The sequence below is a fragment of the Python bivittatus genome, unplaced genomic scaffold (assembly GCF_059951505.1).
Source record: "Python bivittatus isolate LINGU-HERP-01145 unplaced genomic scaffold, Pbiv_v1 ctg000840_np1212, whole genome shotgun sequence".
NCBI lineage: Eukaryota > Metazoa > Chordata > Lepidosauria > Squamata > Pythonidae > Python > Python bivittatus.
This window is the reverse complement of record NW_028277113.1, coordinates 48,964,678-48,982,905: the sequence shown is the minus strand read 5'-3', so window position 1 is coordinate 48,982,905 and position 18,228 is coordinate 48,964,678. Positions and strand designations below refer to the sequence as shown.

Sequence of the window (18,228 nt, the reverse complement as noted above, 5' to 3'; positions counted from 1 at the left end):
AAGAACAAGTCTTGACAGATTCATATTTATCCCAGTTTTTAATTGAGCAACTAGCTTAGTAAACTCCATATATCTTGAGTTTAACAAAATATTTTTAAAAATGGTTCATATTGTTCTAATAAGTGAGCTACTTAAGTGTTACAGTCTACCCTGACTCCTCTGAATTAGTCAGAAGAGCCCAATCCAACCAGCTGTCAGCCTTAGGAGCCAACAGACCATCAGTCATCTGAACAGCAGACCAGGGATACCATGACTAAGAGCAGGTGAGGGTAAATTCAGATAATGAGGAGGCAGATCTTGGTAGAGTATCTAGGCCTAAGATATGCCAGCACTTTCAAAGACAAAGCAAAGGTGAATCTGCTCAGATATTCAGGAAACAAGGATGACAATGCACCTAAATGAGTCTCATCCACAGCTGGGGCTACTTAGTAGCCTCCAGGGCCGTGCTCTCCAATGGAACTAACTCTCTAATGCTGGACCTGTATTCCTGTAGCTTTACTCTGCCCTCATACTCTAGGGTTTATGACGTGACCACCTCATGGAACTCTCCAGCTTTTGAATCCTAGATTGAAAGACCACTTTTGTTTCCTCTCCCTTTGCCTTGCCCCATTTTCTGAGACCTACATATGAGTGGCTGCCTGCTTTCTAACCCTGCCCTTTGTCTCTTACAGCTATGGACTCTGATAATCTCTACTCTAAATCCTTGAACTCTCAGCCTCAACCCATATTGGTAATGCTAGCAATACACCCTGGTTATTAGGCAAATTCTCACCTTCCATGTATTTCTCCTGTGACTTGTGTGTCACCGCTTTGTATTTGCCTTCATAGTTGCTGAATTACAATCCCATCATTAAAACGAGTTCAACTTGTTACTGTATGATTGCTCAGTTTAGAACAGCCCTTGAAGTGTAGCTAGATAGGATGAGAATTAAGTGGATATATGGTTAGCTTTACCCCTTCATGGATCACTGCCTTGTCGTGGTGAAGGGGCTTGTGTAACTCAGTGAAGCCATGAGCTATACCGTGCAGGGCCACCCAAGACGGACAGGTCATGACAGAGAGTTCTGACAAAATGTGGTCCACTGGAGAAGGAAATGGCAACCCACTCCAGTATCCTTGCCAAGAAAACCCCATGGACAATGTTAAAAGGCTAAAAGATATGACGCCGGAAGATGAGCCCCTCAGGTTGGAAGGTGTCCAATATGCTACTGGGGAAGAGCGGAGGGCATTTCCAAGTAGCTCCAGAAAGAGTGAAGCGGCTGAGCCAAAGCCGAAAGGACGTTCAGCTGTGGATGTATCTGGAAGCGAAAAGAAGGTCCGATGCTGTAAAGAACAATATTGTATAGGTACCTGGAATGTAAGATCTATGAACCAAGGCAAGCTGGATGTGGTCAAACATGAGATGACAAGATTGAACGTCAACATCTTGGGAATCAGCGAATTGAAATGGACGGGAATGGGTGAATTTAATTCAGGTGACCATTATATCTACTACTGTGGCCAAGAAACCCTTAGAAGAAATGGAGTTGCACTCATAGTCAATAAGAGAGTGGGAAAGGCAGAAATGGGGTACAACATTTTGACATTTCTGTCAAAAACGACAGAATGATCTCAGTGCGTATCCAAGGCAAACCATTCAACATCACAGTAATCCAGGTCTATGCCCCAACCACTGATGCCGAAGAAGCTGAAGTTCACTGGTTCTATGAAGACCTACAACACCTTCTAGAACTAGCACCAAAAAAAGATGTCCTTTTCATCATAGAGGATTGGAATGCTAAAGTAGGAAGTCAAGGAGTAATCGGAATAACAGGCAAGTTTGGCCTTGGAGCACAAAATGAAGGAGGGCAAAGGCTAATAGAATTCTGTCAAGAGAACAAGCTAGTCATAGCAAACACTCTTTTCCAACAACATAAGAGACGACTCTACACATGGACATCACCAGATGGTCAATACCGAAACCAGATTGATTACATACTTTGCAGCCAAAGATGGAGAAGATCTATACAGACAGCAAAAACGACCAGGAGCTGACTGTGGCTCAGATCATGAGCTTCTTACTGCAAAATTTAGGCTTAAATTGAAGAATGTAGGGAAAACCACTAGACCACTCAGGTATGACTTAGATCATATTCCTTGTGAGTACACAGTGAAGGTGATGAATAGATTTAGAGGATTAGATTTGGTAGACAGAGTGCCTGAAGAACTATGGATGGAGGTCCGTAACATTGTACAGGAGGCAGCAACTAAAACCATCCCAAGGAAAAAGAAATGCAAGAAAGCAAAATGGCTGTCTGATGAGGCATTACAAATAGCTGTGGAAAGAAGGAATGTGAAAAGCAAGGGTGGAAGGGAAAGATATAAGCAACTGAATGCAGATTTCCAGAGAATAGCAAGGAGAGATAAGAAGGCCTTCTTAAATGAACAATGCAAAGAAATTGAGGAAAACAATAGAATGGGGAAGACTAGAGACCTCTTCAAGAAAATTGGAGATGTCAAAGGAACGTTTAGTGCAAAGATGGGCATGATAAAGGACAAAAAAGGCAGGGACCTAACAGAAGCAGAAGAGATTAAGAAGAGGTGGCAAGAATACACAGAAGAACTATACAAGAAAGATCTTAATGTCCCTGATGTCCATGCTGGTGTGGTCACTGACCTTAAGCCAGACATGCTAGAGAGTGAAGTCAAGTGGGCCTTAGGAAGCATTGCTAACAACAAAGCTAGTGGAGATGACAGTATTCCAGCTGAGTTATTTAAAATACTAAAAGACGATGCTGTTAAAGTGCTGCACTCAATATGCCAGCAAGTTTGGAAAACGCAACAGTGGCCACGGGATTGGAAAAGGTCAGTTTACGTTCCAATTCCAAAGAATGGCAATGCCAAAGAATGCTCAAACTATCGCACAATTGCACTCATTTCACATGCTAGCAAGGTTATGCTCAAAATCCTACAAGCTAGGCTTCAGCAATACATGAACCGAGAACTACCGGATGTACAAGCTGGGTTTTGAAGAGGCAGAGGAACTAGAGATCAAATTGCCAACATTCGCTGGATCATGGAGAAAGCACGAGAGTTCCAGAAAAACATCTACTTCTGCTTTATTGACTATGCAAAAGCCTTTGATTGTGTGGATCACAACAAACTGTGGCAAATTCTTAAAGAGATGGGGGTACCAGACCATCTTACCTGTCTCCTGAGAAATCTGTATGCAGGCCAAGAAGCAACAGTTAGAACCAGTCACGGAACAACCGATTGGTTCAAAATAGGGAAAGGAGTACGACAAGGCTGTATACTGTCACCCTGCTTATTTAACCTATATGCAGAGTACATCATGAGAAATGCCAGGCTGGAAGAATCACAAGCCGGAATTAAGATTGCAGGGAGAATCATCAATAACCTAAGATATGCAGACGATACCACCCTAATGGCAGAAAGTGAAGAAGAATTAAAGAGCCTCTTGATGAGGGTGAAAGAGGAGAGTGCGAAAGCTGGCTTGAAACTCAACATTAAAAAAATTAAGAACATGGCATCTGGACCCATCAATTCTTGGCAAATAGAAGGTGTAGAAATGGAAGCAGTAACAGACTTCATTTATTTGGGCTCCAAGATCACCGCAGACGGAGACTGCAGCCATGAAATTAAAAGACGCTTGCTCCTTGGGAGGAAAGCTATGGCAAACCTAGATAGCATATTAAAAAGCAGAGACGTCACCTTGCCAACAAAGATCCGCATAGTCAAAGCTATGGTTTTTCCAGTAGTAATGTATGGCTGTGAGAGCTGGACCATAAAGAAGGCTGAGCGCCGAAGAATTGATGCCTTTGAACTGTGGTGCTGGAGAAGACTCTTAAGAGTTCCCTGGACTGCTAGGAGGTCAACCAGTCAATCTTAAAGGAAATCAACCCTGATTGTTCATTGGAAGGACTGATAATGAAGCTCAAGCTCAGATACTTTGGTCACCTAATGCGAAGAGAGGAGTCTTTGGAAAAGACCCTGATGCTGGGAAAGATTGCAGGCAAAAGGAGAAGAGGACGGCAGAGGATGAGATGGTTAGATAGCATCACTGAAGCAATGAGCATGAAACTGAGCATACTCAGGGAGGCAGTGAAGGACAGGAAGGCCTGGCGCAATATGGTTCATGGGGTCACGAAGAGTTGGACGTGACTTAACGACTAAAATCTTCCTAACAATAAAAACAGAACTAATTATCCAGAAAGGTGATAGCTTCCCCTTCATTAGATGTGAAGAAAAGACTAGACAGCCATCTGTTGGGGATGTTTTAATTTACATTCTTGCATGAAGCAATATTTTGGACTTGATGCTCTAAACAGCCCCCTCTAACTCTGTGATTCTAGGCTTGCTTACCAAAGAGGGAGCACCCTGTTGCCATATGACCTACCCCCATAAAAATTAGTGGCTAAAGTTTTTTGCTTAAGAGTGGATGTGGGTTTCATAAAGGAATTTACAGCTGATCCTGGGTATAGGAAAAAAGTGAGCAAGCCATTTAGGAAAGAAAGAATCGGTGAGCTCTTAAGAGGAACTTGCAGAAAAGATTATATAGTCTTGAGAAAGATAGAAGCATGAGAAAGCTGCTCCTTTATTTTGTTTAGCATTAGAAGGAACAGACAGAAACTTAAGACAGGCTTTCAAGATTCTGTTATTCTACCTTACTACTATAAAAACCATTTCTGGAATCCTTCACCTGCCTGCTTCTCAACCTGACCTGCCTGACACTGGGATTGATTAGTCAGGTTTATATCCCACATTTTCTCCAAGAACTCGAGGTGGCTGACATAGGGATCTCCCTTAACTTTAATCCCCAAACAGCAATTCTGTGAGTTTGATTGGCTGAGAGTTATTGGCCCAGTGACTGCTACTACAACTCATCTATTTATTCTCTGGCTTTCTGCATCTAACCATGGTCCTTCTAGCTTGCCGTGTGGAGGTTGATGTGGAGTGGCTGGGGGGCTTCCACAGACTATATATGCAGAATAATTACTTTAACCATTATATCACACTGGTTTATTAACAGTGCTGTAAATATGGCAATCAAATTGAGAAATGTGAAAAGATATGCAGGTTGAATGAAAGTAATGCTTCTTTGTGCATAACTTTAGATTAAACAGCGATACTATAATACATAAAAATGAAAATAAACCTTGAAATGAGCTCTTTTGTTACCTGTATTTATTTCTCCACTTAATCATCACCATTTACTGCACACTTCTGCCAACGATGGATAAGCTTCTTAAAGACATTATAAAAAAACTCCACACTTTGTCTCTTTAATCAGGTCCTATCATCCTTTCTACCTCTTCATTTAAGCCAAACAGAAGCCCACAAAGATATTCCTTCAATTCTGGGGAAAGATGGAAGTTGTATAGTGTCATGTCTGGGCTGTATGGAGGATGGAATAAGACAGTGAAATCCAACTTCACAATTATCTCTTGGATGACTCATGAGGTATGAGGCCTGCAGCAGAATTTCCTTCTTGTGCTTCCAACTCTGTTTAATTATTGTTTCAAAGTTTTGAGTGTTGCAGTGTTGCTCTGAGTTGATAGCAGTACCAGGTTCAAGAGTTCTCTTGTCAAAATTACTTTTTCACAGGTGAAGCTTTGTGATGATATTCTATAGACTGATATTTCATTTCTGGGTCATAATGATGAGCCCATGTTTCATCAGTTATAACAACGCTGTGAAGAAATTCCTTACCTTCATTGTCATTGCGTGACAACAATTGCTGGCAAATTTCAACTCTTGAAGGTTTCATTTCTGCTGTCAGCATGCAAGGAACCCATCTTCTATTATTGAAGAACATCAATAATGTGATCCAACCATTCCTGTGAAATACCAAGCTTAACAGCAATTTCCCTTTGAGTGATCTGCTGATTGTCCCTAATCAGTTCATCAACCTTTCTCATGTGAAACTTGTCAGTTGCTGTCACAGCTTGCCCATTTTGTTCTTGAGCACACAAGTCTGCCCTTCCTGGTTCATCATTTTTACATATTTTGGCCCAGCAATACACAGTACTCATGTCAACACAGTTTCCACATAGACAACCTCTGTTCAGTAATGAATTTCAATTGGAGGATTCTTTCAACAATCAAAAATTCAATCGTGGTGCACTGTTTAAAACACACTAATAACCACTCTCTCATCAGTGCTTCCATTTTATGAACAATATCAACACAACCCTTTCTTACAGCACTTGTATGAAGTGAAGTGAAATAACAGACTTTTTGCATGAAACAGAAAAAATGCATTTATGATTTGTGGTTTTGATGATTAGGAAAAAAAAGATAATTGAAAAAAGTGAGCTTTTTTGTAATCATAGATAGTTTTGTAATTGCACTTATATTTGGTGCAAAGGAAATCGGAAGCTTCTTTCTATTTTTTCTTTTTTACTCTTTTTTTCTGCACTTTTGTTTTTTTCTTTCTCTTCTTTCCTTTCCTCTTTACTGTTTCTACTCTTTATTGGTTTGTGTTAGTTTTTATGTGCTTTGTAAAACTTTTAATAAAAAATATTTAAAAAATGAAGTGAAATAACAGATCTTCCATTTAACAGACCTCCATTTAGTGGACTTTGGCTTTAACAGACAATATCTGCAGAACACAGGTATATCATAGTCAGACAGCAGCAGCAAAAGGGAAAAAGGAAGATACTGGGAAGACTGGGAGATAGACAAGCCAGTGATATTCTGTACTGGGAGGTGTGCAGGGCAGGAGGGGAAAGAAGGGTGAAATACACCAGTCTTTACCTACTTACTAGGTACCTACCTTTACCTTATTTATTGCTGTAGGATAAAGCCTTGTTTTAAAACATGTTCCTTCCCCTGTATTTGTCTATTAAACTGAAAGTTTGCTGTGACTGAAAGTTTGTTGTTGTTTTTAAAGCACCTCCAAATCAGATGGGTTGCTTCATCTTTTCTAAGTGTTTGGCCATAATTGTGTGCTTCCTGTCACATCTGAAGGGAAGATACTAGTATGCAGCATAGGGGTTAGAATTACAATCATGCTATGCTCCTCAGCTCTGTTCCCCACATATTTCCATATATATTCTTTCATATATGAAATTTAATCAACAGGCTCAGACTTATGAGAACTAAGAGTGAGTACCAAGAGTTATCATTCTTGGGAACATTTATTTATTTATAAATCAAATTTATACACTGCCCATCTCACTATATAAGTGACTCTAGGCAGCTCCCAAATAAATTTTTTTTTAAAACATGCCAATATAGACAAATCTTCAGGAATTCTATTGTTGGGCTCCCTTGTGTTCTGACCCCACCATGTCTCCTGCATGAGACTGCTGCCTATTCATCTCCTCATTAACATATGTGGCAACTTAAGTGGGGAGATGGAGAATTATTCTCTTCCTTTCATTGCTCTCTATCTTCTAGAGTAGTTAGAAGTATTAGGCCTATAGTATCAAGAATGGACAGCTGTGATAGTAGAAAGAAGGAGAATGGCCCTTTTAGAAAAGAAGGGTGGAGTACTAAGAACATTTTACTTGAGGGCTCTTCAAAGTCTGGAATTAATACTGAGAACTAATCTTTTTCTGTGCCATAAAAAAACTTTCACAAATAGTGCCTTTGTAACATGATATCTGGCCATCAGTAATAAAAACTAGAAAATCTATATTTTCTTAAATAAATTTTATGGTAGAAAAAAAGGTTTCAAATTGTGCCTACAGTATTTCTCTTAAAAGGTGCACAAAAGAGGCTGTATGGACCCTTAGAATGAAGGGCACAACTTGTATTTTCAACTGCTTGTGACCGGCAGGACTTTCTCAAGTTGTACTTATGTACTGTATTTGCCTTGTTCCCTAATATATTATGGATGAGGTCCTCTCCTCTAACCTATAAGCACTGAAAAATTCAAAATGTGAAAGGGTGGAGCTGAAAATTAAAGATCCTTTTGATCTTTTTCATCCATTATCTTCCACAGAATAAAAGGAGCTTCAATCAAGAATTTTGCAACAACTCTTGAAAAGTATGCACACTGTGATATAGGACCATCCAACCTTATTAGAACATCCAGGGAGAAGCTACTTATAGTCCCATATTTCCAAAAGGTTTCGGGAACTGAAACTAGAAGGCAGTGCTTTCATGCAGAAACACCAGTGCTTTGGAACAACCTCCTGATGGAGATCAGGCTAACCCCCTTCTTGCTGGTTTTTTAGGAAAATGTTAAAGATCAAACTATTTTGGAGAGTATTTTCTTAAGCTTATATATAAAACATCATCTTTTATTCTTTTTCCCTATTTGTTGTCCTTATTTATTGTTGTCCTTATTGTTTATAAATAGATGTTTTGATGTAAATTATAAAATTATACATTTTTTTATTTACGTTGTTTTAATAGACCCTGTTTGGGATTTCAATCACACCATGGATGTTTTAACTGGTTTTATAATCTATGTAAACTACTGAGAGTAATTTTGACTGCAATGGTATAGAAATTGATAAATAAATATAGGTGGTATATTCACCCAGAAATATTCTGTTATTTCATCATCATCATCAATTAACAGGAATATGATAAGTGGAAACCATGTTTATGCAACAGCCTGAAATGGAAGTGAACTCCATCACCAATATACTCCATGCAGAAATTAATATATAGCTATTTAATCTTCTTTGGCCAATTTTACAATAATGGCATTATTTGCATTCTGAACTTAAGTCTTAATCAACTCTAATTTGCCAATACAGTGCTGTATTGTTTAGTTTGATACTGATGTGGTAAATTCCATTCTGGATTTAAGCCAGAAAAGGGATTTCATTCTCTAGATTTTTTCCATGCTTTGAATACGTAGTTATAATCCAAATGATGCTATAGAGTTCCATTCATATTAGACAGCTTGAAATACAACAGTCCACACTAGGATCATGTTACTGACAATTGAAGCATGTGGTTGACCAAAACACATTCTTCCTCTACTTGTATTTAGGGAGAAAACAAAATGTGATCACCTTGAAAAGCTCTATTTTTTTTAGGGGAACGTTCTTAAAAACATTGCTTGAGAAGTCTGATTCAAATACACTTAAGTAACCATAGCAGTTAACCATTAAAGTGCAGCCAAAAAATTGATACATGCTGAAATTTTTTTTCTGATACATGCAGAAAAAGACTCAGATAACAGAGACCAACAGGTTTATATATAAATAAAGGTTTTAGAAAAGGTTCCCAGGATTATTTACCAAGAAGCATTGGGCAAAACAAAAGTACTATTTGTACATGAGTTTTATACAGATGCTACCTTACTAATAACAGTCTCTCTATTTGAAAGGTTTTCTGAGCCAAGACAGGAATAAAGATGAGGAACCATATGAAGGAAAATTGGGAGCCTTCCCCAAATTTTCTCACTAATTGTTATCACTTCGATAGCAGACTAAGCAGGCATATAAATCGTTTTCTCCATTATGGTGCAAATTATACTTTTTTATTGGATTTGTGGTAGTTATTTCCATTATTGAGCATTTGAAATTTTATGCAGATCTGCAACCCCTTTTTGCCTTTTTGGGGGGGTTTGTTGTTGATAATGAATAGCTAGACACCCTTTGCAGAACACTTTAGATCAGTGTTTCTCAATTTCAGAACTTTAAGATGTGTGGACTTCAACATGCTGGCTGGGGAATTCTGGGAGTTGAAGTCCACACATCTTAAAGTTGCCAAGTTTGAAAGACACTGCTTTAGACAATCTTCATTACTATTAAAAATTTTTCCAAATCAGTTGCATTAGCAACTCTTATTTTTAGGTCATTTTCCTCAGACTTTTTGAGTTCCTTCTAACTGGGCAACGGCAGAGAAGGAGAAGAGAAACGTAGCATGTTGCTCAATTTGTCCGATTTGGGCTTCTTTTTTTTTTTTTTTTAATCTGTGCTCAGTCATTACCGACTCTGCAGTGACTGCTTGGACAAGTCCTTGCAGTTTTCAAGGCAATTGTTTCAGAAGTGGTTTGCCAGAGCCTCCTTCCTAGAGCAGAGCCCAGCTGGCGAGCGCAGGAGGCGGGGTTTCCATTGCTTCGCGCCCTTTTTGGGCGTGCACGGTTTTTCGCGCTTACCGGCAACTGCTCCTGACTCCTTTTTGCAAGGCGCCGCCAGCATTTTTCCTCCCACCGGAGTGAGAGTACCCATTTATCTACTCACGTGAGTTTTCGAACTGTTGGGTTGACAGGAACTGGGGAGGAAACAGGAGTTCACCCTGCTAACGCGAAGGCTGGACTCGAACCACTGAAGCGTCGACCATTTCTGGCCGGCAACTTTCAGCGTCATTAAGCCGCTGCACCACCGCGTCCCTTGGGCTTCTTAGTTTTGCCATCTGACTTGTTTTTGGCATTTATCATGTATAGTGCAGTGCAATCTTGCCCATGTTAGTTTTCTCCCATTAGAGCACCTACAGTAGCTAGTAGTTTGGGATGACAGAGCCATAAGAGATCTTTACTGATTTAAATTAAGAAGTACTGTCTTAGTGTTTAGTCTGAATGTCTGAAGGATCACAACTTTATGGCTAATTGAGTGATACTGGGAGTTGTAGTTCAGTGACATTTGCAGCCATATTTCTATGTGGCTAGGATTAGGGAGCATGAAATTTCAGTTAGCTACGAAATTCACTGGTGATCTTCTGATTCTTCAGTGACGGCAACCAGCCCTTTTTCCCTCTGACCTGTTAGGAAGTTTAACATTAAAGATTTTTCACTGTTGTATTTAGAAAGTCTAATTAATTCAGCATTTGTGAATTCTGCAGATTCCAGCAGGTGCATTTTGGAAAGCAAAATGTTTTGGGTTGTTTTGCTGATGCAGTGCTCAATAAATATTATTTCTACAGAACAGATGGCTTTTCTAGATGATTTAAAATATTCTGTCAAATGTCCTTTAGGGAATGCCTTGAGAGAATCAAGGATTTTATACTCAATTGGGGCTCAGACTACTTAGTTGTTCTACATCTTTCAAGAATACTCTCTTATTCGTGTCCTAGAAGAATATTCTAGTGGCATTTGCTAAAATTAAGTTAGGGAACAATTTAAAAGGAGGAAGATTCAGATACAAGTCACTAATGTTTAGGCATTCATCTCAGTTAAATGTGTATTTGGAGAGCAACAGGAACTACTACTCCTTTTTTAAAATTCTCTCTGTTAATTGTTTTATCATATCAAATGTTTAAAAAGAAAAAAAAGCTAACACAATGTTAATAATACTTCATGCTATTTAAAGTCATTTAAAATGTCTTATAAAGAAGAAAAATGTAGTAATGATGGTAAAGACACTATTTTATTATTACTGGGAATCTGATGGGAAACCTAGAAAGCTACTAGTTTGCCAGATGCTAAAACAAAAATGGCTAAATTTCATTTCTGGAATCCAGGCTGGTCAGTTATACACTGACAAAGAATCTATCAATTACCATCTTTTTACTTTTATTCTAAGTTATATAAATCTAATATCTTTGCAACTGAATAACAAATTATAAATTTCTGGGGAGCTATTGAAATGGAAGATATTTCTCTGGAAGATTAAGGCAACTCAGGCCAATCACAGAAATTACAGAGAAAATTGCATCTATGAAAGCTCCTGGTCCAGACAGTTTTTAAATTGAATGGTATAGAACTTTTATAGATCTATTGGCACCTATATGATTACAGGTTTACAGTGTGCCATATAATCATATTAAATCTCTTTTCTTATTCTATGAAGCTTATATTATAGTAATACTAAAACCAGAGACTCCACTAGATGTGAAAGTCATTGACCAATATTGTTACTCAGTGTCAATGCCAAGATATCATCTACAACGTTAGCCAGAGTTTATAGGATGTTATATCAATTATGATTTATCCAACTCAATCAGGATTTATAAAAAAAACAGACAAGCATCTGATAGCATTTGTTTAGTAACTGACATTTTGGAAACAGCAGCAGATAACTTGGATTTGCCTGTTTTAATCTTACTGGATGTTACAAGGGCCTTTGATATGATGCAGATTAAGTTTCTGGAGTGTGTTCTAGAAAGATTTAGATTTCCACCACCACGTTTTATACATTTGATTACAATTTGGTATTTTCATCCTACTGTTAGGCACAAAAACAAATACACTTGTGATCACTCTATTAATCAACTCAATAGGGTTGCCCATTGTCCTCTTTAATTTTCAATCTGGTTCTTGAACCTTTGGCTTTTTAAAATCAGACAATCACAAGATATTACCAATGTGGTCTTGCAATGGGCAGCAAATACATACCTTTATTACAAGACATTTTGGGTATTTTGATATTTATGTAATATCCTTACCAAAACTTGTTGAAGTTATGCAACATGGTTTATATCCAGGCCATACTGTTATTTGGAAAAAAGATCTAATCTGCTTCCTTTAGGATAAAAAATATCTACAGGTCAGCGTCAAAAGTTGGGTTTTACAATTTGCCTGTATTGTATAAAATGCTTGGGATATATTTCCCCCTTAGATCTTAAAATATGTTGAATTATATCTAAATGCATAGATATGATTGTATTGGATATAAGTCAGTTAAAATTACCTTTGAGCGTCTGGAGTAAGATTAATGTAATTAAACTGAATATAAAATTTAGAGTGATGTACCCCTTAAGAGGGATATTGATGCTAATTCCATTTAGATATTTAATATATAGTGATAAACTATTGAAAAAGTTTTTATGGCAGGACAAGGCCTCTCAATTTACTTTGGCTAAATTGCCTTATGAGGATGGTGGCTTTAATTTAGCTTTATCAATGGGCTTTTATTTTAACATCTACAGGTAAGTGGAATGAATATGTATTACCTCCTTTGGGTTCATTTGGAAAACCAATTGTGTGACTCCTTTGAAATCTTGGAAAGTTTGTGGATCAGTTTACAGAAGAAAAATTTGACTTTCCCAGCTTTGGAAGCTGCTAAATATATTTAGATATTTACATGAGATAGTGACATTGTGGAATAATCCTAATTTAAAGACAGAAGGAAGTGGAAACATTTTATTGGAAGTCCTGGGCCAAGCAAGGGATTAATATCTTGAATTAATTGTTTAGTAAGGACTATTTTAAGAATCTTGAGAGGTTACATTTTGAATATAATCTCCCTGAATCATTGCTTGACAATATATACAATTAAAACATATATTACTAAAACAATATGGCCCAGATGGTTTAGCAGTTTCAGAAGCACCAAAATACTTGGATGTTAAAAGAGACTATATCTGAAGTAAAATTTTAAAAAATCCAATTCTATACAAAACTAAAAATATGACAAAGACTAATATTGGTAAAATATATGACATGTGGAATAAGAAATCAAAATATCCAGTTTTGAAAAAACTATGGGCCCAAATTTTCAGAAGAGTTAAACATAGTTCTTATGAGCTAGGGATGGAGCTAATTCATCAAAATATCTTGAGCCATATCTACTGACTTCCCTCCCAAAATTTAAAAAGAATGTGCAGGCATTGGAGGAAATGTGAGGGCTTTCTGACTCATATAAATCTAGTCCTGTTCTGTCTCTCTTTTGGTTTCAAGGCATCACATAGGTTAATACAACTTTGGAGAAAAACGTAGTAGAGATGGAGTAAATGTGAGGCTGAATTATACTCCCAAAGTATGGAATTTGACACTTGAAGAAATTTGGTTCTGTTGGGCTGAGGTTTAGCTAAGGAAGTTATTCTATGTAGGTGGAAAGAAAACAACAATCCAGGTGTCAAAGAGTGGATTTGAGAAATTTGTTAGTCAATTTTTGAAATGTTCTATATTCTAAAGATGAGAAGGTAGAGAAGTATGTTTTTATATTATTTGGAAGTAACAATATATTAAAGGACTGAGATAGTTAATAATATATTAATACTGTATTATGGATCTTGCCTTTTCTTTTTTTAAGTTTTAGTTCATTTTAATCTACACACACATACACACACACACACATCTTCCTCAAATCCTGCTATGCTGCCTCTTTGGGGAGTGGGGGTGTTCCTGGGAGGGATAAGTGAAGAATGCCAGGACTATATGCCAAGAGTATATACTTCCAGCAGGGTCACCAAAGGTGTAAAGCTCATCCCAGTTGTCCAGCTAAAGCAAGAAGGCATCTATATTAGGTAGCATTGATATAGAAAGATGCTTGAGATGGCAATAATAAACCAGTCCTACATTTTAGCAAGAAAACCACATGGAAAGACAATATACAGTGACTGATGATACAGCTGGATAGTAGATACCTTGGGTTTGGTGGCACTCAACATGCTATTGAGGAAGAGCTGAGGATTTTTCAGAGTACTAATGGTGTTTATGACACAACTAGATTAAAGCTGTCAGGACTTCTAGTTCTGATGTTGCCATGCAAGAAAAGAAAATCCAAAACTGCAAAGACAATGGGAACATGGCACGTAGGCAGCATAGACTTGGGAAAGAGTAACTTACTGAAAGATGAAATGAATTGAAATGAATTGACATCTTAGGCATCAGTGAATTGAAATTGGACACTTTCAGTCAGAATATCATTTTGTTTATCACTCAGGACGTGATAAACAAAGAAGAAACAGTGTTGCTCTTAAAGTATCACATTCCAGCCCCATGTACTCATCCCTGAAACCTGGTCACTGGAGCTTCAGATGCCCCAGATTCCGCCTGAGGTTGCTGAATGTCAGATAATCATGGATGAGAGGGTTAATTGTCATGCATCAGTGAGACTGGTTCAGTAGTGGTGGGAGTGTTCCCATCTCAGAAATGTGCCCACCATCCAGGAGACTCTAGTGACTGCCAGGGTGCTGCTTCATAGATAGGATGTGAAACCCTGTTTGTGAAGCCGGGGCATAAGGATCAGATGGGATTGCTGCTTGTGTACCAAGCCCTCTGCTACACAGCAGCTTCCCTGCCTGAGCTGCTTGACTGTGGCTGGCTTGGCAGGGGAATTCCCCAGGCTTATAGAACGGGGAACTACCTGCCTTTGCAAGGCATGGAGTCAGAGGCAGCTTGGATGTTCATGGCCATCATAGCAACCATGGACCTGGTCCAGGTTATTGATGGCCCAAGTGACTGTGGGGGTCAAACATGAAATGACACAAGAGATGCCTAGAGTGTCACTGGAGAAAGATGAAGGGCAAGTCCAACCAAGCATTAAGAGTGGCAAAATGTACTTATTTCTTCATCCTAGTTGTGTCCACAGATAGCTGCCTGGCAATCCTGTTTGGGTGACTTGGTTCCTTCTTGGCAGGGAGGGGTTGGAAGCACCCTTGCAAGGCTGCTGAAAGGATTATGCAATTGATCTTTCAACAATACCTTCTTTAATACTATATTTGGGATTGCATCCATCTCTCTCACATAGGCTCTTGAAGTAGGAGCCCTGAAAAAGGATTTAAAACCTAGCCATACCCTGTAAAATCATTTACTTCAGGATTCCCTATCCTGGTTCCCTTCAAGGTGTATTTAACCTTGGGGAAAGTTAATGGTGGTAAATTTAGTTGCTTGTATAACATTTATTCACTATGACATAGATTCCTTAACTGAGTGAAGAGAATTTAAGACTTGATAGGATGAGAACAAATTCAAGATAGCTTAACTACTTAACTGTGACTCTGTTCTTAGTCTCACAATTCAAAACAATGGCTTGTTTCAACTAATTAATTATAGTATATGAATTGTATACCCTTCAAAATTTATCTCTATATCTGAGATAACTTCTACAGCACTCAAGTCGTTATGTCTAGTAAAAGTGAAATAAACAAGGCATACAAATAGAAGGTGGAAAAGAATATTTTTTGTCTAACTGTAATATTGCGTCCAGTTTGATGTAGTGGTTAAAGGCCCCAGGTTAGAAATGGGGAGTCTGTGAGTTCTCTCTTAGCCCTAGGAAGCAGGCTGTAGCAAAGCCACTCCCAAAAATCTTGCCAAGAAAACTGCAGGGACTTGTCTCTGTGGTCACCAGGACTTAAAGGTACACACATAAAACAACTTGCAATATTAGCAATGTTTTCTATGAATAAACAAATTGAATTCAGTGAATTAAGAATTTCATAAACTTTACTCAGTTTAGAGTAACATAAGCTCAACTGAACTAAAAAAAAAACAAATATCCTCACCCTATCAATACTGAGAAATTTCAAATTTCATTTATTAAAAAGTGCATGCCATAATTCAATAATAAAAGTCAGTTTACCATGAGAGTTTCAGATGGCTGTCCTTTACACTTGTTCTTCAAAACTCCAAAAAATTATTTTTAGTATGTGCACTCTAAATTCTGTGCAACACATGACTTTGTTCAGTTTCATGTGCTACAAATTAGGTTTAATTATTCACAGTGCCCCATAGTACAGGAACTTCCAGCAGAACATGGCATTCATATATTAGAATATATTGACCAGGCTCTAGCTATACAGAGTTTTTAAAATAAACCTACTCCCTATTCACAACTGCCTGAAATTATTTTCTCTATGAAGTGGTTGGCAATGGCGGTACTCCTCTCTCGGTTTGTGGATAAATGGATATATAAAGTGTGGGCCCAATTGATAAACACTTTTTAGATGCATAATTACTTGACTGTGAATGACTTACCTGCTATGTTTGTGTGGGACAACGCACCAAATCAGCTGCTACTCTAGAGAGAATATTTCTTATATCCACCAGCAGCATATAGTCATAGATAGTCAGTCAAATGGGAAGCAATCATATCTGATCACCTCCCAGCCACTGCAAAGGGGGCCAAGATGCTGTTATTTCGGATATATTTTTTAAAAACTTTTGCCAAAAATTAAAAAAAAAAAGAGAAAGAGAAAAAACAATCTAGCGGTTCAGCTGAGGATATCACTACTGCAGACAGCACTGGTGGAGCTTTGCCAACTCCCTGCTTCTTTCTTCCCAAGTTTTATCACCCTTAACCAATATATAGATCAATTGGTGGCAATCGTAGACTATAGTTGTACACTTTTTTTAACTGAAGTGAACAGAACTTTTTTTAATGGTCCTTAACTTCCTGGGTGCCACCATCTGTGGCACACTGTTTAGAGAAAAAAGACAAATTTGCATATAAAGTAAGAAAGATGAGTATTGTAGATGTTATAATTATATAATTATTATTGAAGATTTTGTATTCCCTGGGATCTTCAAGATATATTTAGACTGCAACTCCTAGGTAGCTATGGGATATTTATAACTCTCTTCCTCATTTAAAAATTAATGAATTGATGCATCCACCAAGGGAATAGTTTTACCCTTATTTATTATTGAGATATATGATTTTATCTGGTCACTTGAACTTTAGCATAACATAAAACTACTACCCTATTCTACAAAAATATGAAAGTGAGTCAGAAGCTGGTACTGTAATGGTAATCCAACTCCATTATACCAAAACAGGAGAATAAGTGTGATAGCATCCAACATACACAAAGACTTTCTTTGTACTTAAGCATCTCAGTCATTATCTTATCTTTCTGGCAGATGTTAGTTTTCTCTCCATTAAGCACTCACGTGTAAGCACTGGATAAGAAAGACATAGACTCTTGTCACTGAAAATTATGATCCTTTAGGAAGATTTCATTGTTCGTATTTCAAGCACTGTACTATAAACTTAAGATACACAGTTACAAATTGTTTACTTGATATTTTCCATTGGCATCCTCAACAGAGCTTTTTATATATTAAAAAAGTCAGTATTTGAAAAAGCTCAAGGATCAATCAAAAAGCAAATAAGTCTTTCATGGACATGAAAATTATGGAAAGCCAAGCTATTCTGTTTGAAACCAAGTATACCGAAACAGTGGACCTGCAATTCAGAAAGCACTAGTGCCAGTTCAAATCTTCACTTTTGCTATGAACTCATTAGGCACACTATTCTATTAGCCTCAATCCCCAACTACTCTGCAATTGTTTCTGACGCCATCAGCATGGTGGCTGTTGTAAGGACAGAAATGAGGGATGTTCCTTTTCACTAAGTGAGATCATTAGTTTATCTAGCCTTGCACTGTTGAAGTCATTGATAGTCTATAGTTTCAGCCTTAGATTGACTCTGGGACTTTCTACAAGCAAGTTACTGAAGCAGTAGTAAGGGAAGTTCTACAAGCAAGCTCTTACCTTACTAGAACCAGATAATGCAGGTAAAATACTTTGAACTAATAACAGAATTTGTAATCTGCTTAAACTTTTGAGCCAAAAGTTTTGCCTGGAGTTTTATAGTTGAACACTAGATAAATACAAGAGACTGGCCACTAAATTAATTGCATAAAAGTTCGTCTCCC

At 37.8% G+C, this 18,228-nt stretch overlaps 1 protein-coding gene across 3 annotated transcripts in view; it reads right to left on the bottom strand.

Moving 5' to 3' along the window:
- The window catches only part of SULF1 (sulfatase 1), a 123,234-nt gene that overhangs the window by 94,002 nt on the left and 11,004 nt on the right, over positions 1-18,228 (bottom strand). The window lies entirely within an intron of this gene.